Raw genomic sequence first — 27,754 nt, 5'->3', positions numbered from 1 at the left:
TTAGATTTTCAAGACTGTGAATATGAAATGTACTATTAGGTCTATAATACATATACACTTTTAAGACAGTGTATATGAATTGTATAATTTTATTGGGATTTCAAAGCTGCAAACGCTATGTGGATGGTTATATTGCGTTTCGATACTGGATAAATGAACACTCTTACACTGTGGTTTTAAGATGGCAGATGTTCTCACCTGGTAATCTCCAGAGTATATGTTCTCACCTGGTAATCTCCAGAGTATATGTTCTCACCTGGTAATCTCCAGAGTATATGTTCTCACCTGGTAATCTCCAGAGTATATGTTCTCACCTGGTAATCTCCAGAGTATATGTTCTCACCTGGTAATCTCCAGAGTATATGTTCTCACCTGGTAATCTCCAGAGTATATGTTCTCACCTGGTAATCTCCAGAGTATATGTTCTCACCTGGTAATTTCCAGAATATATGTTCTCACCTGGTAATCTCCAGAGTATAACCCTGTTCTCATCTGGTAATCTCTAGAGTATAACCATGTCCTCACCTGCTACTCCAAAGTATAACCATGTCCTCACATGTTAGTCTCCAGCAAACTTGTCCTTACTGGGGGGGCCTAGCCAATAAAATAGATGATACGTAAGTAATTATGATGATAAAGTGATTTGCATACAAAAGTTATTTTACCAAGATTATGTGTAGACTGTTATTTTGAGCGGAACCAGTACATTGCGTAAATAACAGAAATATTAGCCGTAATGTATTCTAGATTTCTATAAAATACTTTGGTTTATGTATATGTTATAACGGCGAAAACTAGGAAGCTTTAAATCCTGGTCTCACTAACTGAAACTAATTTATTTTAAAATTAGAGACTGTCGTATCTAGTCTATTGCTATCTCGCATCCCAGTTATGGGGTAATTTAGAATGTTAACATTCTAAATTACCCCATTCTAAAGTCTTGAAGCTTCTAGGATCGGAAATTAAAACTATTTTTCGGACGTGCAGTAATACTAACTTTCTCCATTAACCATATCTGAGAACAACACATTCATATACTTTGTAATATTTCATATTAAATCGACACAGGTTATTTTACAAGTACTATGATTTTAGTATTCATCAAAATTTATCTCATAAAGGTAACTACTAAAACGCTTACATTAAGCAATATTCTCATTTGTATTACGTCTTAAAGTTTACCGTAGAAAGAGGATGTAGGAGAGCGTATTAGAGCGGCAGGTGGCGGTGGTGCGCAGTGTATCCAGGAGCTCAGTCCCCGGCCAAGTGGGGTCTGAACTGTTTACCCTCGGCCGCCTCAGACCTCATATTCCGTCCATGCGCACCGCTTCACCTCTCGACTGTACCGCTTCACCTCTCAACTAAGTCTTATAATTAATAGCCATTTAGATGCAATTATTTACGGGCTCACTATAGCCCGTGTTACACGGACATTTCGTTTTGAGTAGCTAAATATAAGACAACAACAACCATGAAATTATTTTTCCGTTAAATTACATGATGATTACTAGTCTGCATTTTTTATTCTTGCGCTTGGCAAAACGGAATTGATTTTTTGTTAAATGATAGTTCCTTCATAGAGTGCTTTACTTATATATTTATCTGTATTTACGCGGTTCGAAGAGGGAATTGTCTGTTGGAACGAAAATAGTCATTACATTATGAGTTTATGGCAATATCTAGTGAGTAGATGTATGTATGAAGCCAAATGTGTATGCATACTCTCTGGCTTCCTGTCCCCCGACACAATGAATTATGTATTATTGTATACGACCATCACTGTATTCCCGAGAACCAGATTAGTCTCTCCTTATTAGTCTTATGTGCGCTTTATAAAGATGAAGGCTTGACCAGAGTTTTTATTTGTAAGGCAACTATACACGAGTATTAAAGGAAAAGTCTGGTGTTTCGTGTTATTGAGCATTTGTCCAAAGAAAACGAGATTCCGCTTACTAACATAGTTGCTAGTGTAACTAATGGAGTGACTGGTGGCTATCGTGGTTTTGTGGTTTATTTGAAAAAAAGCTATTCCAAATATCTTCATCATTCGCCAACAACTGTTTGCAAAAAAAATCTTAGTGATCACCTGCATAACTCATTACACAATCATTACTTATAGGTAATGACATTGAAGCCCAACACTTGGTCTTCATCGATTTTGATGGACGAATCTCATTCACTCAACATTAAACCCCGCGCTCTCAATAATCAACCAGTCTGGAAGCATTGTGTTGAGGATGATCAAGATTTTGAACGTCAATTCGAAAAGATTCGTTCGCTGTCAAAAGGCAACTGTTTTAGGCGCTTTTATGAACTTTTCGGCATAATTTGTCGTTTTTTAAACGAATGGTTTTCTGTGATAATCTAAGAAAGATCAGACACTGTACTGCTTATTTAATAGACCTATTTGTCAAGTTCAAAAGGGAAACATGCTGTTGCAGGGAAATGAGATCAGTATTATATTTTTTACATTTTTGGACTATCAGAAAGCCTCTGACACAGTACCCCACAGAAGACTAGTGTACAAAATGAAGAAACAGGCAAGTCACGTGGAAGGTACTCCATTGGATAAAATAGTACCTATAATATAGAAGACGGAGTCACAGTGAGAGCAGCTGTTAGTTTAACTCAGAATAGTGCAAAATAATGAAGCTGGGTGCTGGGAAAAGGAGGCCGGATCCCATGTACAATATGGGAGAGGAAGCCCTCCACTTGACTCGAAGAGAGAAAAAAACTTTGGGGCGAATGCGCACCAGCTTGGAATCCTCATCTCATTAACCATAGAACAAAGCTGGAGAAAGCTCAGAGATATTTCGCCAGACTAATCCCAGAGCTGAGAGGTATTAGTAAGGAGGAAAGACTAATTGGAATTAAAGCTCACGTTACTGGAAGGGATTAGAAAAAGGGAAGACATGATTACCACATACAAAATTATCAATAAAACAGACAGGGCAGGCAGAGGCACACTATTTATAAATTTGTCTTATTCGAAGAGGAGTACGCGATGAAAATTAAGTATCAAACATGTCACATAAATTATAGTTTCCCCCTCAGTGTCAGATTAGTGAACAAATGAAATACTTCAAGAAGTAAAGTGCTGGAAGTAGATTTTATATACGGTCCAATAGGCTCGCAAACTTGTACATCAGTCGACTGAGGGTTGAGAGCTGGGCCCAAGAGCTTTAGTTCATTCCCCCATAGGTTTTCCTACGGTTGTAGCATTCCCTTCCCTTGGTGTGTGGCAAACCACTAGGATAGATCATTGGATAAGGTGCGGCGTCACTTAGTTGAAGCGCCAGTTGCCCGTTCTCGCAAATTTAATAAGTCAATATTGACTTATTAAATATGTGCATAGGTGACATACTTAACATAATAGATACCCTTAAAAAGATTCATAGAAAACACCGACCTTACCTAACCTACTTAGTATGTTAAGATAAGCATCTTATTGCTTCGTAATTACAATTATTACCTAACCTATAATAGGTATAGGTTAAGTAATAATTGTAATTACGAAGCAATAAGATGCTTATCTTAAGATACTAACAAGGTTAGGTAAGGTCGGTGTTTTCTATGAATCTTTTTAAGGGTATCTATTATGTTAAGTATGTCACCTATGCACGTAGTTAATAAGTCAATATTGACTTATTAAATTTGCGAGAACGGGTTGCAGTAGGTATGACCAAGAAATGTATGCGCGGTGGGAGTGGGCTGGAGTGACTTCGTTCAGCATATTATACTTTTATGTTAATACTCTCCATTTTCCCAACATTTGGTGTTAATTTAATATTATAATATAATGCGGCATTTACGCTTATAATTTATTACATTTGGTGAATATTACTGAATACTGAATGATTGCTAAAAGCGTCCATTGCGCCATTGATTAAATAATGACAATCATACATATTTTTTCAGGTATTTCAACAATAATATATCATGGCCCAATAATATATCATGATTTTTAAGTAACGAGATTTGCAAATCACGTGCTCTACAGTAACCATTACGTGAAACAATGGTTAACGTGATGTTTAGTTACACAGATTAATCACACTAACGTGTCTGTATCAATGCAAAAATCCGTAGGAACAAGTGCTAGATGACAGAGCCAGAGTACATGGAGGGGATTGTGTGAAAATCCTGTTCTGGCTTCAGTAGAAGCCTCAGAAAATCCTTGTGTGTTCAGAATTCCAGGTTGCAATCCTTATACCATGTCGTGGTCTATTGGCTAGAGCGTGTGCGTGGAGAACACCCACCGCAGAGGTTCGAACCCGCATCATTGCTCCTACGGATTTTCTCATTGATGTTTAGTTACTACAAATATGTAACAATGGTTACATATATGCAGTAATAAATTTTCAGTCCATGAGCCCATTATGTGCCTCTGTAACCCTTTCCACTACCGCCCTCAAGATGGGTATGGGGTGCATAATAAATGAACTAAACTAAAAAAAACTACTAATGCCGCCACAACTAAGGCCTTGGATGGAAACATCTTCTCAATAGATAATATACTCGTAATGTTATGGCCATTTTCCTCACACAGAATTACATTTTGAAATCACATAAATTTATTTTAAACCATTTCATGAAAGAATAAGTATTTTTTATATAATCAATTTTGACTAGCGCTGGTGAGAAAATGCAGAGCCATTCATAAAATCTAACGTAATATTTTTGTCATCTATATGAATATTAATAAGACTTTATAGAGAGCTGAAGCGGTGCGCATGGACAAAATATGAGTTGCAGGTCTGGCGCGGCCGAGGTTGGACAGCTCAGACCCCCACTTGGCCGAGGACTGAGCTTCTGGATAGGCTGCGCACCACTACCACCACCAGCCGCTGGGATACTCCCCTACATCCTTTCTACGGTACACTTTATGAAGTATTATATATAATAATATTGCTTAATGTCATTTTGAAAGCAATTACATGTTAAGTAAAAATTTTCTCTTTGTCATGAACATTCTGGCAACGAGAATTTGTAGTGTTAAGCGTGTCAAATAAATGTGAAAAGTCGCAGAGAATAGATTTCAAGACATTTGGTATGTGTTGATCTGATAAATAGCTAAACGAGATTAGTGGAGAAAATCAACAAACATGTATTAACTTTCTCACGTATGTTTTTTTTTTTAATTTTAACTCATGATCCAAGGAGCTTGAAGATTTTATGCAGTGAAATATACAAATGTATATTGGATGTGAGAGTACCATAATACCAGTTTCTTGCCAAAGTGAGAATCAATTAGTTTCAAATTGTGGAACAAGGATTGAGAACTTCCAAGTTATCATAACTATATCATACCTGCTATATCAACTAAATAACGGGGACTGGAGTCATTTCTGTGGTGAGACTGGTAGGTAATGTCTCTTATTTGGCTGAATCTTTGTGAACCAGTTGTGTTTTGAAGAAAACCGGAGGGGAACGCTCCGGAGCAGCATCTTGTAATTGGAGTGCCCCAAAGGGTCCACAGGTGTGCCGTGGGAGTTTGTGGTAAGAAGCAAATTTTCTGGCCATTCATTTGAACGAGTCAACTGACATCTCAGTAACATATTCTCACTTGTACTAAAAAAAAACTAACGGAGTGCCTTTACTACTTCAATGTCTTATTGAGTGTGCGGTGAGTTTAAAAAGGTTGAAAATCTCTGCTCTGGAGACTAGCAGGTGGAAACATTATTATTCTCTCGAGAAGGCAGGTGGAAGATAGCATTATGAAGGATTTTTTTTACTTAATTCACAAGGGGATAATTTTGATGGTTCGCGACGCACCCTCCCTAAAATGCCATCTCGCACCCTCCTAGGGGTGAGAGCACAGAACACTGTGCTAGGTCACTGCGTCATCTGCACAGTTTTGACATCAAAACAATAATCCGCATGCCATCTGCCGTCTTGAAACCCCAATATAATAGTTTTCATGCCATTAACTCAATATTGAAAGTCCAATTAACCTTCCTACATTTCAACTACATGTATTACAAAGGCAGTCATAATAGTCCATTTACAGCCTTGAGAATATAGTCAGTCTAAAATTCATATGTAGTGTCATAAAGACCAATATAACTGTCTACATTTAATTGACCATCTTCAAAGTTCAGAACAATGATGTACACTGCATGAGAAGTTTTGAAAACTCGGTTAAACAATCTACAAGCCTATTGCATAATTTTGAGTCAAGACTTTATGTCAACTGCATAGTCTTGTATTAAATATTCAAAACTTGTAACTTTTGTTTGTTTTTACATGTATATAAGCTTTATAACCATTGTTAAGAACAACTTAAAGATATTCATGGAGCAGCTCAGTAGGCTCGCAGCCCATGGGTTCGATTCCCGGGCATATATGTTGAGACGTTTGGCCACTTTTCCTTGAAATTACGCAATTATTCTGGGTTACATCTTTGAGAAGGTTAGACGTTGGTCAAGGGACCTGACAGTGGACAGCGCTTCGGATTCGTAGTCCTGAAGTTCCGGGTTTGATCCCCGGTGAAAGCGGAAACAAATGGGGCAGAATTGCTTTCACCCTGATGCCCTCTGTTCACCTAGTAGTAACTAGGTAGCTGGGAGTTAGACAGCTGCAACGGGCTGTTTCCTGGGTATAAACAAAAATAATAATGAATAAAAAAAGGAGGCCTGGTCAAGGACCGGGCCGCGTGCCCCCGACAACCTGCAGCTGGGTTATTAGTCCATGCAAGACAACTCCCATTTTCATCCCTTGCTCCAAAACAACGTGAATTATTGTATCGCTATATTCAGGAGACCCTTCCTACAAATGATAGGTTGTTGATGTTGGGCATTAAGGACAACGATAGCCAATGTGATGTGACCATTGTACTGAAATTGAGAAAAATATGCATATATATTATTTTTGTAAGCTGAAAGTTGTTCTTGTAAACTGGATTACAGACACTCTTAAAGCTTTATGTGGACTAAGCATTGGTGTGGATTTAATGAGGCTTTTAATGTTTTATATTGACAAAATGCAAGAAAATTAAAAATACAATAATTTTACTACTTTCTGATTCTTTTTTTTTGTGTGGATAGGCAGGCAGGAGCTACTCAGTAGACAAAATATTAAAGTTCTTGCGAAGCAGGATCAGTTATAACATTTGGGGTTTACGGCTCATGATCGGTGATATGGAAAAATGGTTTACTGAGAATTATATAAGATATATATAAATGTAGTATTTTCCCTTGTAAACTGATGTAAATATGATCTTTATATTATATATTATTTTATAAAGAAAAAACAAATAATTCCCAGAAACTTCTAGTTTGTTTATATTATGTTACTTAGTAACTTGCTTAATAGATTTGCAAGCTAGTTTTTGAACCAGTCTTTGCCTATGTATCTGCTAAATCTAATTTTATCCATCCAACTTGAGTCTCCAGTTTAGTGTTGCAGTTTGCTGAGTCCTTTCATTCATAAACAAATCTTAATGCAAATGTTATAAATGCTTAGCTAATTTAAAAACACTACAACTATATCATGAATTTAAACAATAAGCTTCAGTTTCTCAAATACACATACAAGCAATATGTCTTTTATTTCCAATAGGCCTACCTAACTGCGCCTATCGAACAAGCTGGTTCCTTCTACTACAACCCATCGGCACAATAAGAACATGAAAATATTATTTATAAGAAATTAGAAAATGTAAACATAATTTAAATTGAGTATGCTCAAATGAAGCGAAATACTGATGTTATTAATCAGTAGTAGACATACGTAGACCATCATCAATATCTACAAGAAGTTTAAGTGCTCACCCACCTAGTTGTGCTTGCGGGGGTTGAGCTCTGGCTCTTTGGTCCCGCCTCTCAACTGTCAACTGGTGTACAGGTTCCTGAGCCTACTGGGCTCTATCATATTTACATTTGAAACTGTGTATGGAGTCAGCCTCCACCACATCACTTCCTAGTGCATTCCATTTATTAACTACTCTGACACTGAAAAAATTCTTTCTAACGTCTCTTAAGTGTATGCATTACGATGAGGAAATGAGACTATTCAATACACAGAGTTGGAACCATGGAGGATACACTGAGAACAAATGTACACATTAAGATGATACAGCTGAAAAACGGAAATGTGGCGTTGAAGTAACAAGAAATCCCAGCAAGACAAGAAATCCCAGTAAGACAAAATATGATTGGTACAGCAGTGAGACGAAGTCTAGACCACACAAACAATAAACTTAGTAAACAGTTTTTGGCAACAATTTGTTTCCGTGAACAAGAAAATATTAAATACCGAATTGCATGTTGAGATATCTTACTGAATGGAAAGATGAAATATTAATAAAGTTATAGCCGTTACCAGTGTCCACTACTCTTTGATAACCATGTCAATATTTTTGTAGCGTTATTTTTTGAACTTGTATTTTGATAATAAATGTCCACAATCATTTTATTAAATGTTCAAATTTCTGGGAACACATAAATGCTATCATATGCAAAACGGCGTGTATGAAGTGTTGGAATAATAAACACATTGAGACAACTGTGAACATCAAACGAATCAAAGGTTTAGAATACATGATATGAGACACTTCATTATTTCTCCGTATCCACCTTTCATGGACTGTCACGCTGTGAGTTTTATTGTGAAGGGTATAATTTGTTTAAGTTTGGGAGTGTGTAGAAAATACGAGAGAGTTGATGGATGTGTGTGCGTGTGTATTCTTATTTTTTAGTGTTTGTGACTGCAGGATCGAGCTGTTTGCTCTTGGACTCTGCCTTTCTAACCGTCAGTTGTCTAATGTACTGACTCCCGACATATTTTCTTCACCACATTTACTACATATTTCTCTCACATACACATCCCCAGGTTGCAGCCCGCAGCAGCTGTCTAACTCCCAGGTATCTATTTACTGCTAGGTGAACAAGTGCATCAGATGAAAGAAACTCTGCTCATTTGTTTGTGCCTCGACTAGGAATCGAACTCGGGCCCCTTAGGACTACGAACCCAGAGCGCTGTTGACTCCGTCGCGAGGAAAAACCTGAATTTCGGTACGGAATTTAGACAGGTTGTGTAATTTGATTGAAGGTCACAAAACACTACACCAAAATGAGGTAATAATATATTATTGTAAGAAGCGACAGGTGATGTGTTGGCGTTCTAGGCGACATCGGAAGTCACTATGAAGCCTAACCTGACGTCGTTGTTGCTGCTGGACGTCTGCTTCGCTTTATTCCTGCTCCATTCTGGTGAGAAACATTCCGTGCATCTGCATTATCGCATGTTATTGTCTAATTATTTCCGATGATGTGCTCCTTATTCATCCGGGTGACTGGTAGCCATCAGGTTAAATAGGGGACTGTGGATTTTATCTTCGCTTAAAACACTGACAAAAGTTACCACTAACTATTGGTAACTTCCGTGCCAAGCATGATACAATATACGGTTTCTTAATCTTTAGATTTGTACTGGTTCTTCATGTACAATTTCCTCTAGAAATCAATGAATGGTCGCAGTCGTTGATAATGATATCCACATTCCTTAGATCTAACATTTATTCCTTAAGCTCACACATATTGGCATAGATATTCCTTGCTTCACTCTTATTGCCAATGAATTCATTAATCTCACACTTATTGCCTTGTCAGTATTCACAAAATAGTTTGGTGTCTACTTACGAGATCTGTACCTCTTATTTTGATCATAACAGAATAGTCGGTATTTACGAAACCATTTACTAGCTCTGAAGCGTTACGAACATCAATAACCTCACTCTAATGTTATTGTTATCAGCGGTCTCGTAGCGTTTCGGAGCTCGTAAGCTGTTGAGTAAATGCAGATTAAGTCTACATGATCAAAATACGAGGTTCAGATCTCGTAAATTAACTGGTAGTGAGTGTCGTGCCCAGTGACATAAACTTGGTATTATGGCGCCTAGGGAACTGGTAGCGGGTCTTGTGCCCAGTGACATAAACTTGGTATTATGGCGCCTGGGGAAACGTTGTGTCCGCAGGCCAGGTTGAGGGGATCCAGGTGCTGCGTTTCCAAGAGGACCGCAAGGCCACTACAGAGACCATGGCGTGGTACCAGGGCCAGCTGGACCTACGCCGTCAGTTACACTCCGTCACCCTCTGCGGCAGGTTCTACCTCTTCACCATCCACGGCTGGGCAACGTTCTTCGCCATCTTCAATAGTAAAAACGATTCGGGCATCCTTGAAGGAGGTAAATATTTTGGGATATTGTAAAAAAGTGACTACCCAATACTGTATTTTAATGTATTTATTACAATTATTGTAATTTCAATGAGTAGAGTCTACAAGCGAGAACTTTCCATGTTGCAGACATTTGGGTGGAGAGGGTGAGGCCAGTCATCGCCAGAAACTGGAACTTCCAGCTCCTCAAGAAGAAGATCTGGGTATTCAAGTGAGTCTCTTTGGAAATTATATAACTACATTCTACTGGAACACAAGCATCAGTAAGCACGACTGTAATTTGTACGATGCTGTCGTAGTTCTATTATTTAGCCGTTTTTCGTGTAATGGAGTAGTCTATAAATTATTTTGTTAACTGGTCAGAATGTTATCGTGTTCACAGGCAACAGCCGTGGTCCACAGGCCGTATGAAATCCCGAGTTTCGTAATGATTTATATAATAGTACTATTGATTATTAATGAGAGCAATATAATAAATATCCTTAAGTGAGATATGAAATATTCATATTTCTCAGATCAATGTCAGTAAAATTTATTTTATTTCACATTCAATGGGGTTTCAATCCAGGAGAAGCAATGTTGTTAAATACAACCAAATTCTCCAAGAGTTGTACTTATTTTTCTTTCTAACTTGTTATGTAGGGAACCATCTTTTCTCGGCTGTTCTCTGCAATTTTCAATACATTTTAATTTCAACATATCTTACATTTTGGTAATTATTATTTTAGGCATGTTTTATATTGAAGTGAAATGGTGCATATTCTTTAAAGTTTGGTGGCATTTAAAAACCGTTAAATTTTCTCATATATATATATATATAAAAAAGACAAGAATGACTGCAAAACTGTAAGTGTATTTTGTTTCCCTGTTCTGGATAAGTTGAGCGTTTAAGTTTGGCGCTATATTGTCCCAACAAAAACTAAACCTGACAAGGCAAAGTTGTCCAAGCGTTTGGCCCTAAGAGTACATCTCACTGTGCATGAGAAATTTAAACTACTGGAAAATGATATGGGAAAATATATAACTACTCAAAAGTTGGTTTTCTTAACAATAACACTACTAATAATTGCTAAAAATTACAAATGTATAAAACATTGCCATTTAAAGACATATAATTAACGATTACATATTTTCATTATAAGCCTAGTAACGCATTCTTCCCATCTAGCTAATTGTGGCTAAACAAATTTGCACAAAACTTGTCAATAATCATTTAAAAAATGACGTCTTGTACTTATAACTAATATCCTGTGCAGGTGGCACCACCTATGTTTCACGTACGACCACACTCAGCACCTGATCAGCACGTACGTGGACGGAAGCCTCAACAACCACCAGGAATATGATATCGTCCGCACTGTGTCTGGGGTGAAGGCTCGCCTGGGTCAAGGATTGGTGGCTCGCCGAAGTTTCAGTGGAGATCTAACGCAGGTGGGCTCATATATCATGACTACTGGTGAGATTTTTATTTTGGTACACGTCACTCAATGAACAAACATTTGCAAAACGTTTTCATAAGTGCAAATTCTTCATAATCAAATCATCCGCAGCAAGTGTCAGAGGTTGTAACTATTGGCCGATAAGGTCGCCTCTCGCTTTTCAAAATAATCAACATGTGAACCGTCGTTAAATATGAAGCTGCTTTAACACGTTCTTTCCCTCCCGTCAGGTGAATGTGTGGGACAGGCCGCTAAGCCCGGAGGAAGTGCGGAGTATAGCAGACTGTCAGAGTGACCCGCAAGGTAACTACGTGTCATGGGAAGGCGGCTGGACTCTCCAAAACATCACCAGTTATAATCTGACCCTGACAAAGTTATGCGACAGAGATGCTGGTCCGACATACTTTTGGTTTGAATGGAGTCCCTACCTCGTAGCAGACTATCTCTGCCTGGCCCTCGGCTCTCAACTACCAACGAACCATACTGAGGCAACAACTGCTGTTAACGCAGCAAAGAACTCTTCTCTGAATCTAGGTACCTGCTACTTGAACTACTGGCTTGCCCCTAACGACGTAGAGGAAGAAGGAGTGTGGAAGATAGGCAACACTCCCGTGGATATGAATAGCATTGGCTGGGGTCCACAGGAGCCAAACGGGTTACATTACGAAAACTGCATATCATTTGAATACAGCTCGGCTGATGTCGACTGCAAAACAAACTTAAAATGCACTGCCTGTTCAATCCAAGAACAACAGAGATTTTCTCTACTTGGAATATGTGAAAATGAACTTCGGAATATTTACTTCACCGCATTTCAGTATAATGTAAGCGAATTAATTTTTGTTGGCTACGGAGCTTACCACATTCAGAAAGTAAACGGAATATGGACCTGGGTTAACCACGTCACCAACACAACGATTGCTGAGATGGAGGAATTTTTCCCTGACTACCCTATGGGTCGACGATGGTGGAAGCTGCACCAACCCGTGTGCAACCAGAAGCATGGCGGCCGCCGTCTCCTCTTACTGTCGCCCTGTTCATATGATGACTTTACCTGTGATGACGCCACCTGTATTCCTCTCCACAAACGCTGCGACCTCAAGTACGACTGCCGCGACAACACTGACGAACTTAACTGCAAACTGGTGGCTTTTCCAGAGGAATATCAGAGCCATCTGCCGCCTCGTGCTGGCGGGAGGGACGATAAAAGCTTGCCTATAATACTCACCATAGATGTAGATTTCTTAGCTGTGAGGACCACAGACATGGTCTTGGACTTTTCTTATGTACTGGCGTTAACATGGGTTGACAACAGGCTGAGGTACCAGAACTTGAAGGTGAACAACACGCTTAACATTCTACCAGACGACACTATGCACAAACTGTGGTCTCCACAAGTGAGTTTTGTCAACACCAACGGTAACCAACACACACTGATGGACACAGACACCACCATGCTGGTGGACCGCTACGGTAATGCAATTAGCAGGGATCCAGCTGCTCCTGCTGAGGGTAAGTTGACACACAGTATCACTCACCCATCACTACTAATGTTCTGTATAAGGGGTCTTAAGATGGAGCCGGTAATTGAAAACCTTAATTATAAGTTAAAAGAATGAAATCACACAATAAACAAAATAGGAATCATTGTTTAAAACTATAATTATTTTTCCACCCTTAGAGTATTTAAACTCTTGCATTACTTATAATTTAATTTCAGATTACACTTCATAATGGTCTTCCTCTTGATTTTACTCTTGTACTTGCAGTGGACATCTTTTCTGGGGAGACGAATACGGTAACAGCCAAGAGGAAGTACGGTACAGTGTACATGTGTGACCTGGACCTCGTGCTCTATCCCTTCGATGTGCAGGAGTGCTATTTGCACCTCAGGATTACCTCCGCCACAAAGTCCTTCCTCCTCTTCGACGTACTCCAGTCCTCCGTCAATATCTCCGCCAACAAGCTTCTGCTGGAGTATGAGGTGAGTCATCATGCATGCACGATCACTGAAGCCTAGTGTTCTGCCTGTATTTATCATCAACGGTGAGGAAAGCTTTGTGAATTGTGTTTCTTTAATTATATTATCTATGGCAGCGTTTCTGGTTGTGTAATATTTTGTTTAACCATATTACCTTCGGTGATGGAAGCCTAGCATACTTTTTTTTCTCTGACAAATATTATCCTAACTCCGCAAATCATTATTTTATTTCCAAATCACAATTAAAATCAAAATAATAATAGCCTGCAAAATGTGTGCGCTATTCCGTTCATGCATTGTTTTGCAAAGTCTATTGAGTCTTTGGCGATACCGAGAATTTTGGAAATATATTTATGTCAAATTGTCTCATTTAAAAGTAACACTATAAAATAAATATAGATTGCGTATAAAAGCTTGCATTATTTTATGTGATAACCATTAACACTCCTTCGTGTCACCTCTGGCCCCATCTACAACACTCTTCCGTGTCTCCCGTCACCACTGGCCCCATCTAACACGCCCCCGTGTCTCCCATCACCTCTGGCCCCATCTACAACACTCCCCCCCCGTGTCTCCCATCACCTCTGGCACATCTACAACAGGTCGGGGAGGTGGTGCTGGTCCACGGCAGCTCTGGCATGTACAGTGAGGTGAAGGTGAAGGTGCCACTAACTCGTCGCTCGGGTTACGCTATCCTCACCATCTACATCCCCACCCTCGTCCTCCTCGTCGTCAGCTACGTCACCCTCTTCTTCAGACCCGTCATCTTCGACACCAGGATGATGTCTGCTCTCACCGTCCAGCTCGTCATAGCCACCTTATTCTCCCAGGTACTCCATAGTACAAGTGTTCTCCCAGGTACTCCATAGTGCAGGTGTTCTCCCAGGTACTCCATAGTGCAGGTGTTCTCTCAGGTACTCCATAGTACAGGTGTTCTCCCAGGTACTCCATAGTGCAGGTGTTCTCCCAGGTACTGTGTTTTCTTCACAGAAGACATCAATTGTGTATCTCTCCAGCCCTTGGCAGGTAGGACAGTCAACTTAGGTGTGGTTGGTTAGGTTAGGTTAGGCTAGGAGTTTTGGTTTGTTGATTTAAGGAGTGTTTACTGCACAGGCTGGTACGTTTCTAGTTAGAAGTTAGAACATACTTAAGTTGATAGAGGAATAAAAATAGATCATTATTCAGCGTTATAAGTTAGTATTAAATACGTTCCTACATCCGTTTGTTTTCATGATGGGCTGGAGCCTGGTGTAACGAGTTAATCCACCGGTTCTGATACCTTCGATCTACGCTTGACACAATTCTTAGTGTGAAATCTTTTTCCTGATTTTTTATCATGCAATAATATGAAATGTTGATATATATCATAGTTAACCATTAACCTATTATATTGTTCAGACATCTTGCTGTCTTCCAAAGTCGTAATCCAGGTCTCTGCCAATTTCGCCAGGTGTCAGCCTCGTTACCCAAGACTTCCTACTTTAAGATGGTGGATGTCTGGCTGCTCTTCTGTATTGGTATTACGTTCCTCACCATCATATTCCACGTCATGGTGGACAGCAAAGTAAACCGGTCTGGAGGAAAATCTGTGCGACCAACTGAAAGTTCCGTTACCACCAGCATCTTAGTGGGACAGAAAGGACTACCTCGGAAACCTGTTCCACTTGTTGTTCGAAGTAAATGGATGAACTTTGAGACAGACGAACAGAAGATGGTTATGCTAACGCGGATAACAATTCCTGTAGTTTTTCTCATCTTCAACTTTTGCTACTGGATATATATAGTGATTTATTGATCACTGGCTTCAACCCCAACTACTGCATTATACAGTATATATATATATATATATATATATATATATATATATATATATATATATATATATATATATATATATATATATACACAGAAGTATATATACTTGTGTGTGTAAGTATATATATATATATATATGTATATATATATATATATATATATATATATATATATATATATATATATATATATATATATATATATATATATATATATATATATATATATATATATACACACACACACACACAGGTATATATACTTGTGTGTGTGAGTATATATATATATATATATATTATATATATATATATGTATATATATATATATATATATATATATATATATATATATATATATATATATATATATATATATATATATATATATATACACAATTTGGTAACGGAACAAAATTTTCCTACATATATACATAATAATAAAATATAGCACAGTTGAGTGAAAAATCTTCAATTATGTTATTTATCATTTAACGACGAACGGTTGGGAAATGTAAATGATTACTGGGAATTAAGTAATCATTTACCTTCCCAGTAAATGATTACTGGGAAGGCTTCGACCAGAGATGGAAGCAGGGCGCATGATCAGAATATGAGTTGAAGGTCTGCCACGGCCGACTAAATTAGAGAGGAAGGCCAGACCCCACTTGGCCGAGGACTGAGCTCCTGGATAGGCTGCGCACCACCACCAGCCGCTGGGATACTCTCTCCAACATTCTTTCTACGGTAAACTTTATGATATATTAAATAGCTTGATGCACGCTTGTTAACAGTTTAAATATAATAAATTTAACTAGTTTTTAATATTTGCGAAACATCGCAGTTATTGGTCATTCATCATTGGCCTTTTTTAATACTCAAAAGAACACGTATATTTGTTTTGTGTTATATTCATTAGTTTTATTAACAATTCACAACTGTGTAAGGTGTGTGAACACTGGGAAGTGCGCCGCTAACATAGTAATATATTCGCTCCCCGTACTCACAAATAACCTGTCTAACGTATAAAATGCTTCTTCTGAAACTAGTAGTGTGAAGAAAGGGTATCATCTTGAAATTAATTTTATGTTTTAAGTATTTTGTTACGGCTGGCTGAGCACAATACGGGCAAACGGCCAAAAGCGACGTTCTTTTTAAGAGGACAGGTTGGGCCGTCCCCTCGAAAAAAGTAGTACAACGCATTTTGACTTATAAATCCCGTAGGACCAAAAATGGACATGGTAAAAATCATAACGGTAAGGTTAGGTTCGGACAATTTAGTTATCAGTTTAGTTACGTTATGAACGCTCGAGAGGACGGGCTGGGCTGTGAACATACCACCAAATGCGGGCATACGAGGTGTGCTCTCACATTGTTTATTTGGCCGTGACCGCAATTATGCACCTTAAGACATTATAGGTATGTGTCGATATGAAAATGGCTGCCTAAGAAAAATATATTTAGAGCGTTTATTAAAGCAACCAGTTAATGCTTGAAGAAAAAATATATTTTAATCCCTTAACACTGCTGAGGTTTAAAACGTCCCAAACAAGAGCTTGTGATGCGGAGAGTTAGGATTTGCAACTTTCCTTTGTCACTGATATAAAGAAGGAATATATAAAGCACACGCATATTTTTTCTAAATACATCATACGTTTGTTATCGCCATTCGTCTTGTGCCCAAGTCCCAAAACCTTGTTTGATGACCACGCCCAAAGCAACAATCTCTATGTAAATCACAGGGTAAGATTGCAAGACATGAAGAAGTCAACGACATCATCAACAGGAGCCTTGCCACAGCCAGCTGCCCAGCACAAAAAGAAAAACACTTATTCAGACCCAAACGAACCTCAGAAGCGCCCAGATGGGGTCTACCTTGCTTCCTTGGAAGTATGGTAAGAAAGTGGTGTGGGACTACACATTCGCTTCCACACTGGCCAGTACCTACCACCAACACAGCACACGCGAAGGGGGCGGCGCTGCTTCTTTAATGGAAGTGCAGAAAGCCATCAAATACAGAGGTCTGGCTGGCAGAGGTCTGCCACAGCTTTGTTCCGATCGGTTCGTGGGGAAAATATGCATTGAAATTCCTGAAGGAATTAGGCGACAAATTGATCAGTGTTACAAATGACCAGAGAGCGAACAGCTTCTTGTTCCAGCGACTGAGTGTAATGATTCAGAGGGGGGAAATGCCTGCATGACATTTATCAATGTATTCCGTTGGTGTGTTTTTCATTCTACTTGTAATAATTGTGTTGTGGATGTTAAGGCCAAATTTTGTAATATATATATATATATATATATATATATATATATATATATATATATATATATATATATATATATATATATATATATATATATATATATATATATATATATATATATATATATATATACATATATATAAAATATAATATAATATATATATATATATATGTCTGGTGCAATTGTAGGGGCCCACAGCCTCGGAGAAGGGAATACAGAGCATCCAGGAGCATTCAGAGGAAAACTTGCCATTTAACTCTAAATACGTAAGAATGTTCACTTCTATCACCTTTTTTTTTTGTACACTTTATTATTCAAGGTTAACAGTTATATACCTGATTGGTTACAAAAAATGAATATTAAGAGGAAATAAGGGAATTTTTTTTTCCTAGAAGCTGTAGATTTCTTCGAACTCCTCCGACGCCGGACAGGAACCGAGGATGCAGCGGGCATTCCCCTCTCTGGATCACCAAACAGAGGTCCTGGAAAAGAAAACTTGCTGCTCAAGGATAGGTTGTACTTCCAAGGAGCCTGAAACCAAGATCCTTAAGAAACCTTGCGCTCTCTCACCATGGACCAAGGTTCTCAGATCCTGTCGGTTGTACGAAGTTGTACCGGTGATCTATTTCCCTGTACTTGGTTGACTTGTCTTTTTCTATGTGTCGCCGTGGTTCTTGCTTGGCCGACAGAGAGGTTGATGTATGTGGCTGCCAGAGTGGATACGCAAGTATAGTCCCATGCCAACTGTCTGCCATTCTTCCATGGGCACAGTGTAATTCCATCTGGTCGGCCAGCAAAGCTAACAGAGTTATGGTTCAATAGATTGCAGGGGCTCTCTCTCTCTGCTGGACACTGAGCAGAGGCAAGGCTCCTCTTAATGATGTCATTGACTTTGTCGTGTCACGAGTGCCAACCGCCTGATTTTCCCCAATATATATTATATATATATATATATATATATATATATATATATATATATATATATATATATATATATATATATAAATATAAATACTTGTGTCAGCTTCCGAATGAACACAGCTGTGTTATAACTGCATATCGGTTGTGTTATAACACTATATCAGGTGTGTTATAGCCGCATGTCAGCCGTGTTATTATATGTTGTTATAATATTATGTGAATTGTGTTATATTAGTATATCAGTTGTGGTCTAATCGCACATCAGTTGTGTTATAACTGCTGTCAGTTGTTATAACCGTTATTAGTTGCTATAACTATATATGTGTTATAACTGTATATCACAATTGTTACAACTGTATATCAGTTGTGTTATAGCAATTTATCAGTTGTGTTATAACATTCTTAAAACATACATAAATATATACTGTATGTATGTATGCTTTCCCAGGATAAATGTCCTGTCAGGTAGAGTACTGTATACAAAAAAAAGTTTTCCAATACATAAGTTGCAAGCGAAGACTTCTTTACGATCACACAGCTTATGTACCCACCATGTTTATTTGTTATTGGTGAATAACAAATAACCCAGGAATTCAGTAGACGATAACTTGTTTTGAAAAACATAACTTGCAGTCAAATCACTCTAGTTCGCAAATATAGCTGACAAAGGTATCCTTAACCGCGTGTCACTTATACGAGCGACCTAGTGGCAGGTATCCTCGATAACGTATATATCTCCTGTATGCAGAATGCATGTTCGTATTGTCATGTTTAGAGAAAGCGATATTATCCGTTTATATGCCGCTGCGTTTCATACGCTAGCTCTATGTAAACAGGACGGCCTGCGCTACGTTTGGTACCCTGGGAGTTAGGTTTACCTGAGAGCCACTAATAATAATAATAATAATAATAATAATAATAATAATAATAATAATTTTTATTTAGGTAAGGTACATACATAAAGAGATTTTACAAAGTTTGTTGGCTTTATAGTGGGCTTTACTAACACGCATAGCGTTTCGGGCAAGTTTAAATGGCACAGGGTTTATAACCCTGCTGGTGAAGAAGCATCTCCGATGCTCAGTCCTACATTATGATTATGGCCTGCATCATGTATCAGTATTAGGAGCACCAAGCAATGGTTTTATGTTCGCCTTTCTCCTAATCTACATTTCTCCTCCCTCATTCGCTCCTCTGCATCATTCTCCTCTCCAACATCCTCCCCCCTCCCTCTCTCAAATAATTTGATACAAATACAGTAGGCGAAAAACTGCAAGAAATATCTCCTGAAAACAAATTCTCTTATTTGTCGACATTTCTTTAAGGGTGACACTAAAGCCGACCCCAAATGGCCTATGATACTCCCATACACGCATCATACATCAATTTTTGTAAAATCTCTTGTATGTATGTACCTTACCTGAATGCACATATATTTATTTATTTATGTGCAATCTTGAAAAGTTGGATGAAGCTAACTGACAGATAGCCACTCTCTTTTACAGATATAACTGTAGTAGGAACTTGTGTGGCAAGGATATACACATCGAGAGGTGTCCCCCATTTCTCGGTGTGTATACACTGAGTTTACTTTAGCCTTAAACTATGGTCACGAATTAAAGTATACTTGATGAGTGGTCAGTAAACTTGTGGCGCCATAATATCCCTCCAGCGGTTGAGAGGGCTTAAGCACAATACCAAAAGTAATTTGTTTAGAGCAATGAGTGTATCACACGAAGGTCAAACCTATGCAACATCTCTGGATGGGAGTAACTTAACATGTATCAATAACTTACCGTGTGTAAATAGCTCACCTCGAGTTAATAGGTTACCTCTAGTCAATAGCTTATCGTGTTAATATAGCTGTGTCAAAAGCTAACAATGTCAATAGCTAACACTGTTTTGGTAAGCTAACAATAGCTTACCATGTTTTTGTGCTACAAGCATGGTGGATATCCTGCATTCATTATTTTTTAATGAATAGCAGCAAAATGTCATGCTTTGCGCAGGCAATGCTGTTTGTTTGCATTTGTTGCTGCGTTTTATAGCGCCATCTATGTAAACAGAGAGAGAAAGAGAGTATGCCCGCCACACCTGTTCCAGCTACGACATGTGTAATTATCGTTAAAGACGACAATCAAGTAAGTGATTCATGTCCACCTTCAAACAGCCATCAGCCCCACAATACACCACAAGCACCATCAACAATTATCGACTCATCAGTATCGACTGCAGAGGAGCGAAATGTATTGTTAAAAGTAAGGGTTTCCTTGAACGAAGCATGATCGAGTCCACTCTGATCAAACAATATAACAACAGCCTTAATGTAAGCCCTGGCATGTGCAAATTAGATCCCAATAAAAGTTTCAATACATCACGTCAATACAATATAGCATCCATTTAACCCCTTTTTCGTCCCATTTTATCCGTAGGTTTCCTCCCCCTTTCTTTAATAGTATATAGGTCAATAGGTCTTTATTCTTATTTTCTTGGCGGTCAGGTGACCCACCCTGATTATAGGTCTGTCTTCCACGTTTCTTTCTTCCCACAAAGTTACAGCCCCGCTCCTGTGCCAGGTAAGTCCACTAGGGGCTCACCATAGCCCGTGCTACTTGGAACTTTTTGTTCCAAGTAGCGAAGTCTTCTCTGAGTACTCTTTATTTTCTTCTTCTTGAGGTTATCTAGAGATGATTTAGGGGCTTTTTTTAGTGTCCCCGCGGTCCGGTCCTCGACCAGGCCTCCACCCCAGGAAACAGCCCGTGGCAGATGACTAACACCCAGGTACCTATTTTACTGCTAGGTAACAGGGGCAGAGGGTGAAAAACTCTGCCCATTGTTTCTCGCCGGCGCCCGGGATCGAACCCGGGACCACAGGATCAGAAGCCCAGTGCGCTGTCCGCTCGGCCGACCGGCTCTCTCTATCTCTTCTAGGCTATAGGTCCCTACAACTGCATCAGAGATGGTACCTCTTTTATATATATATATATATATATATATATATATATATATATACATATATATATATATATATATATATATATATATATATTATATATATATATGTATATATATTATATATATATATATATATATATATATATATATATATATATATATATATATATATATATATATATATATATATATACAAATTTATATAGATATTGGTGAACCTGAAAGTTGGATACCAATACAATAGCACACTACATCTATTTGTGTTATGTGAGCCATAAATACTGAAATTGCGTGTGTAGTTCCTATAACATTCTTACATCTTTCAATCATTAAAAATATAACGATATAAAGTTCATTTACACAAAATATTCCTAAAAATCAGAGGAGAATAAAAAGAGGCAGGTGTACGCTTATATATTTATTACATAAGATAAGAGAAACTGGCGAGACTAGTACCGAGTACTGCTTCCAGAACACCAGGACAGTATTCACATTTTCCGACTATGATTAATTGACTCTTTCCTGGAGCTTTGTACCTAATGCGATAATGACAGTTCGGTGTGCATATTATAATGTTTTTTTTTCTGCCTAGACAAAATCTAACGAGGCCAAAAAGTGATTATCAAATGCAAGAAGTATTTATTGAATTGTGGTTCGAACAGAGGACGTGAGCGAAGCAATTGTTCTGGAAGTGTTCGGACGTCATCAGTTGTGAGTTGTGTGTAAACCCCCTTTTCATTAAAAAAACAAAAAAACAGGGGGTTTGGCGGGCTTTTTAAAGCCGTGCTATTATAGTTTAGTGATGAATTTTAGCATATATATATATATGAGGCACAACTCTCCTAAACACGAGAGTGAAGTTATACAACTTTAGAACACTTTCCCACCAGGAGAGTCGAACCCTAGCCAGCACAGAAGCCTTCCAGCAACTGGCATAAAGGCGTTAAAGGCGTACCTGGTATGCCAGTTGCTGGAAGGCTTCTGTGCTGGCTAGGGTTCGAGTCTCCTGGTGGGAAAGTGTTTTAAAGTTGTATATATATATATATATATATATATATATATATATATATATATATATATATATATATATATATATATATATATATATATATATATATATATATATATATATATATATATATATATATATATATACACACACAGGGACAAGCGGGAGCTTTTATTATCTTGTCGAAAAAACGTAAACCTCATTTAAATGTTGAGGTTCGCCGCCCATAACACTTAAATGCTCCCATTAATACATATATGTTCTTTGTAATTCCTAGGCTTTGCAAATTACTATCAATCCGTGCTCTATAGTCTGTATAGGTCACACCATTCAAATTTTATCCTTTGCTTTGCCAATGTTACCACTCAATCTGTATGGTATCTGTATTTTAGTTTGTCTTTAAAATGATATTTTTTGTACTGTTGTACACCTATTTCAGACCAGCCTGATTTGAATCGATTTTAATAAATTTGTTACTAATAAAACATAATTGAATTTAATATAGCATTCTATCTGCTAGCTTAAAAATTATGGGTAAGTGTGTGCGTACCTCACATAACAAAATTAATGTGCTAAAACACATTATATTTTATTTGAATCCCGAAGAATATTTTTCCATTTTATGTGAAGATCATATTTACAATATTGACGCAGTGAAATTTTATGCAACATCACCCTATACCTTAACAAACTGAGGTAATTATATACTGTACAGTAAGGAGCGACAGGTGATGTGCTGGCGTCCTAGGCGGTGTGAGGACATCGGAAGTCACCATGAAGCCTAACCTGACGTCGTTGTTGCTGCTGGACGTCTGCTTCGCTTTATTCCTGCTCCATCCTGGTGAGAAACCTTCCGTGCATCTGCATTATCGCATGTTATTGTCTAATTATTTCCGATGATGTGCTCCTTATTCATCCGGGTGACTGGTAGCCATCAGGTTAAATTGGGGACTGTGGATTTTATCTTCGATTAAAACACTGACAAAAGTTACCACTAACTATTGGTAACTTCCGTGCCAAGCATGATACAATATACGGTTTCTTAATCTTTAGATTTGTACTGGTTCTTCATGTACAATTTCCTCTAGAAATCAATGAATCGCAGTCGTTGATAATGATATCCACATTCCTTAAATCTAACATTTATTCCTTAAGCTCACAGATATTGGCATAGATATTCCTTAAGCTTCACTCTTATTGCCAATGAATTCATTAATCTCACACTTATTGCCTTGTAAGTATTCACAAAATAGTTTGGTGTCTACTTACGAGATCTGTACCTCTTATTTTGATCATAACAGAATAGTCGGTATTTACGAAACCATTTACTAGCTCTCAAGCAGTACAAGCATTAATAACCTTACTCTAATGTTATTATTGTTATCAGCGGTCTCGTAGCGTTTCGGAGCTCGTAAGCTGTTCAGTAAACGCACATTAAGTCTCCATGAGCAAGATACGAGGTTCAGGTCTCGTAAGTTAACTGGTAGTGAGTCTTGTACCCAGTGACATAAACTTGGTATTATGAAGCCTGGGGAACTGGCAATGAGTGTCGTGCCCAGTGCCCTAAACTTGGTATTATGGCGCCTGGGGAAACGTTGTGTCCGCAGGCCAGGTTGAGGGGATCCAGGTGCTGCGTTTCCAAGAGGACCGCAAGGCCACTACAGAGACCATGGCGTGGTACCAGGGCCAGCTGGACCCACACCGTCAGTTACACTCCGTCACCCTCTGCGGCAGGTTCTACCTCTTCACCATCCACGGCTGGGCAACGTTCTTCGCCCTCCTGAGTGATCTAAACGAGATGGGCCAACTTGAAGGAGGTGAATATTTTGAGGCGTTGAAAACAAAGCAAATAAAGAGACTCACTCCTGTGTGTAACTGCAAATGCTGCAGTTATAGTTTTGAGAAATTCTTGAAATCTATACTTTACTGGTTTTGTTATGAAATTTTGTGTCTGAATCGGATTTCTGGCATATAATTCACCCATGATGGAGAAGTGGTGGCTGATATTGATGCGACATGAGCAACTTAGTCATGGAATAACAGTTACATTTACACTTTCCTCCTGGCAGACATTTGGGTGGAGAGGGTGAGACCAGTCATCGCTAAGAACTGGAACTTCCAGCTCCTCAAAAAGAAGCTCTGGGTATTCAAGTGAGTCTCTTCAAGAAGTTATATTACTCCTGTTCTTTAGCAAGCAGTCAAAATTAAGCACAATTTGAATCTCAATAAGATATTAGTTAGCGTTAAAACTGTAATATATTAAAGGGGTGATAAGAACCTTTCGCTCCAGGGCACTCCAAGCTATCTCAGCCATGGACACAGACCACGCTGGCTATCACAACTATGGGCACAGACCACGCTGGCTATCACAACTATGGACAAAGACCACATGGGTGTCAACTATCCTGGGCGACTCATCTATAGACAAATGTCATCGTGCATGTTGACTATCAAAGCTAGCACGGCCATGCCTAAGACCTCGTTGATGTTGACTATCCAGGCAGGCACTGACATAAGCCCATACGAAATAGTTTCAATTCATACATGTGTATGAATTGGACATGTATTATGTACATGGACGTGTACATTAACTATTGTGTAACAATAGTGTAACAATAGCTTCAAGAGAGTGTCACTTACTTAGTTAAACGAACTATGGGGTACAGTTTCTGAACCCATTATATGCCTCTGTAACCCTTTCCACCACCACCCACGGGATGGGTATGGGGTGCGAAATGAAGAAATTGAATTCATACCCATCCATACTCATTCATATATATGTCTAACCTACGCTTTGGATAATCCATCGAACCTTCCTCTATTAATAAGTTACCCCCATAATTTGTACCATAATTTCCCAACCCTGTTTCCAAATCAATACTTAGCCAGGCATTTTCTGAATCCAAACTTATACTGTTAACATCCACTATTTCGAGTTCTATTTTGTGTTGTATACCCAAAACTTTATTCATACCCCTATATCCAAATATAAACCTTAACTATGTACCCTCCCTACCCACTCCTCCTTCAATTGAAAGTAAATTGTCTTCATAAGGGATCACTTCAATTTCTGGGATTAACTTTGTCATCCATCTGATGAAAAAAGTTTTAATTTTTTTTTATTTATTAAAAAAAAAATCATTTTAAAAATGACGTCTTGTACTTATAACTAATATCCTGTGCAGGTGGCACCACATATGTTTCACGTACGACCACACTCAGCACCTGATCAGCACGTACGTGGACGGAAGCCTCAACAACCACCAGAAATATGATATCGTCCGCACTGTGTCTGGGGTGAAGGCTCGCCTGGGTCAGGGTTATGTGGCTCGTCGGAGCTTCAGTGGAGATCTAACGCAGGTGGGTTCATAACATGATTACTCTTGAGATCTGTATCTTCTTCCTATACTTTTCTCTATTTATGTTTGGAATAACCATTGTTTTCGTGATTATTTGATCTATTAAGTAGATTTATATTGTTTTGAAAATTTATGTATTCTCCGGTTTAGAGATAAACAATATTTTTATAGTATGGAAGCCATTCTGGCATTTGACAATAATCAGTGAGTAAGAATGAGTGATATACAGTATGTGTAACCTTAGCTATTTTCAATTTGTTTGGTGAATGTAAACAAAATCACAATCTTCATTTTTAACCTAAAGTTTTGCCTATTTGGTTTCTCCTCTTCAAGGTGATTAATAATAATACTTTCCTATTAATATTTGTATTTCATTTATTGTATTTTATGCTATTTATATCATACCTTTGTGTGAAGGTACCGAGCCGTGCCAATTCTCCACTAAGGAACATGTAATACATATTTTTCCATAAATCAGTTCATGTGTCCGAGACACCTTGTGTTTACTCAATTCAATACGAATCAACTAGTAGTAAAATAGAGAACTCTGCCCATAACAGGATTGAATAATCCTCACAGGACCTAAAACTCTTACAGCAGTGAGATATTTCACATAATATACATTTTGTAACTAACACAAAATATACAGTGGCTGTATATATCTATGACTTTATATATCTAATGCATATTCTTTGCTTTCCGTCAGGTGAACGTGTGGGACAGGCCGCTGAGTCCGGAAGAGGTGCGGAGTATAGCAGACTGTCAGAGTGACCCACAGGGTAACTATGTGTCGTGGGAAGGCGGCTGGAAACTCCAAAACGTCACCAGTTATAATCTGTCCCTGACAAAACTTTGTAGCGGAGATGCTGGTCCAGCATATTTTTGGTTTGAATGGAGTCCTTACCCGGTGGCGGACTATCTCTGCCTGGCTCTCGGCTCTCTGCTGCCCAAAAACAAAACGGAGGCGATGACTGCTATGACGGTAGCAAAGAACTCCTCATATGACTTACGTACTTGCAACATTGACTATTGGCTTGCTGTCAACGACATAGATGAAGAAGGAGTGTGGAAGATAGGTAAAAATCCCGTGGATATGAAAACGGTCGGCTGGGGGCCACAGGAACCAAACGGTTTACAGTATGAAAATTGTGCAGCAGCAATTGAATGGGGGGTATCCGATATTGATTGTCCATCAAACTTAAAATGCGCTGTCTGTTCTATCAATGAGCAGCAAAGGTTCTCTTTTCTTGGGACATGTGAAAATGAACTGCGAAATTTTTTCTTTACTCCTTTTCAGTATAATGTAAGTGAAATAGTTTTTATTGGCTACGGTGCTTACCTCATTCAGAAAGTAAACGGAATATGGACCTGGGTTAACCACGTCACTAACACAACAATTGCTGAGATGGAGGAATTTTTCCCTGACTACCCTATGGGTCGACGATGGTGGAAGCTGCACCAACCCGTGTGTGACCAGAAGCATGGCGGCCGCCGTCTCCTCTTACTGTCGCCCTGTTCATATGATGACTTTACCTGTGATGACGCCACCTGCATTCCTCTCCACAAACGCTGCGACCTCAAGTACGACTGCCGCGATAACACTGACGAACTTGAGTGTGAACTAGTGGCTTTTCCAGAAGACTATCAGAGCCATCTGCCGCCTCGTGCTGGCGGAAGGGAAGATAAAAGCTTGCCTATAGTCCTCACGATAGATGTAGATTTCTTATCTGTGAGGACCATGGACATGGTCATGGACTTGTCTTATGAGCTGGCGTTAACATGGGCTGACAACAGGCTGAAGTACCAGAACTTGAAGGTGAACAACACGCTTAACA

The 27,754-nt window shown here is 38.6% G+C and overlaps 1 protein-coding gene and 1 long non-coding RNA gene across 2 annotated transcripts in view; one reads left to right on the top strand and one right to left on the bottom strand.

Annotated features, from left to right (window-relative positions):
* Positions 1 to 27,754, bottom strand: part of LOC123746084 (uncharacterized) — a 74,102-nt gene that overhangs the window by 14,209 nt on the left and 32,139 nt on the right. The gene's annotated exons all lie outside the window — the stretch shown is intronic.
* LOC138357470 (uncharacterized) lies at positions 10,050 to 11,575 on the top strand. The gene is made up of 3 exons (XR_011225025.1): positions 10,050 to 10,186; positions 10,306 to 10,387; positions 11,433 to 11,575. It is a non-coding gene; the product is annotated as an uncharacterized lncRNA (long non-coding RNA).

This window comes from Procambarus clarkii, chromosome 78, assembly GCF_040958095.1.
Source record: "Procambarus clarkii isolate CNS0578487 chromosome 78, FALCON_Pclarkii_2.0, whole genome shotgun sequence".
Classification (NCBI taxonomy): Eukaryota; Metazoa; Arthropoda; class Malacostraca; order Decapoda; family Cambaridae; genus Procambarus; species Procambarus clarkii.
Note: the sequence above shows the minus strand (reverse complement) of the source record. Positions and strands in the feature narration are given on the sequence as shown.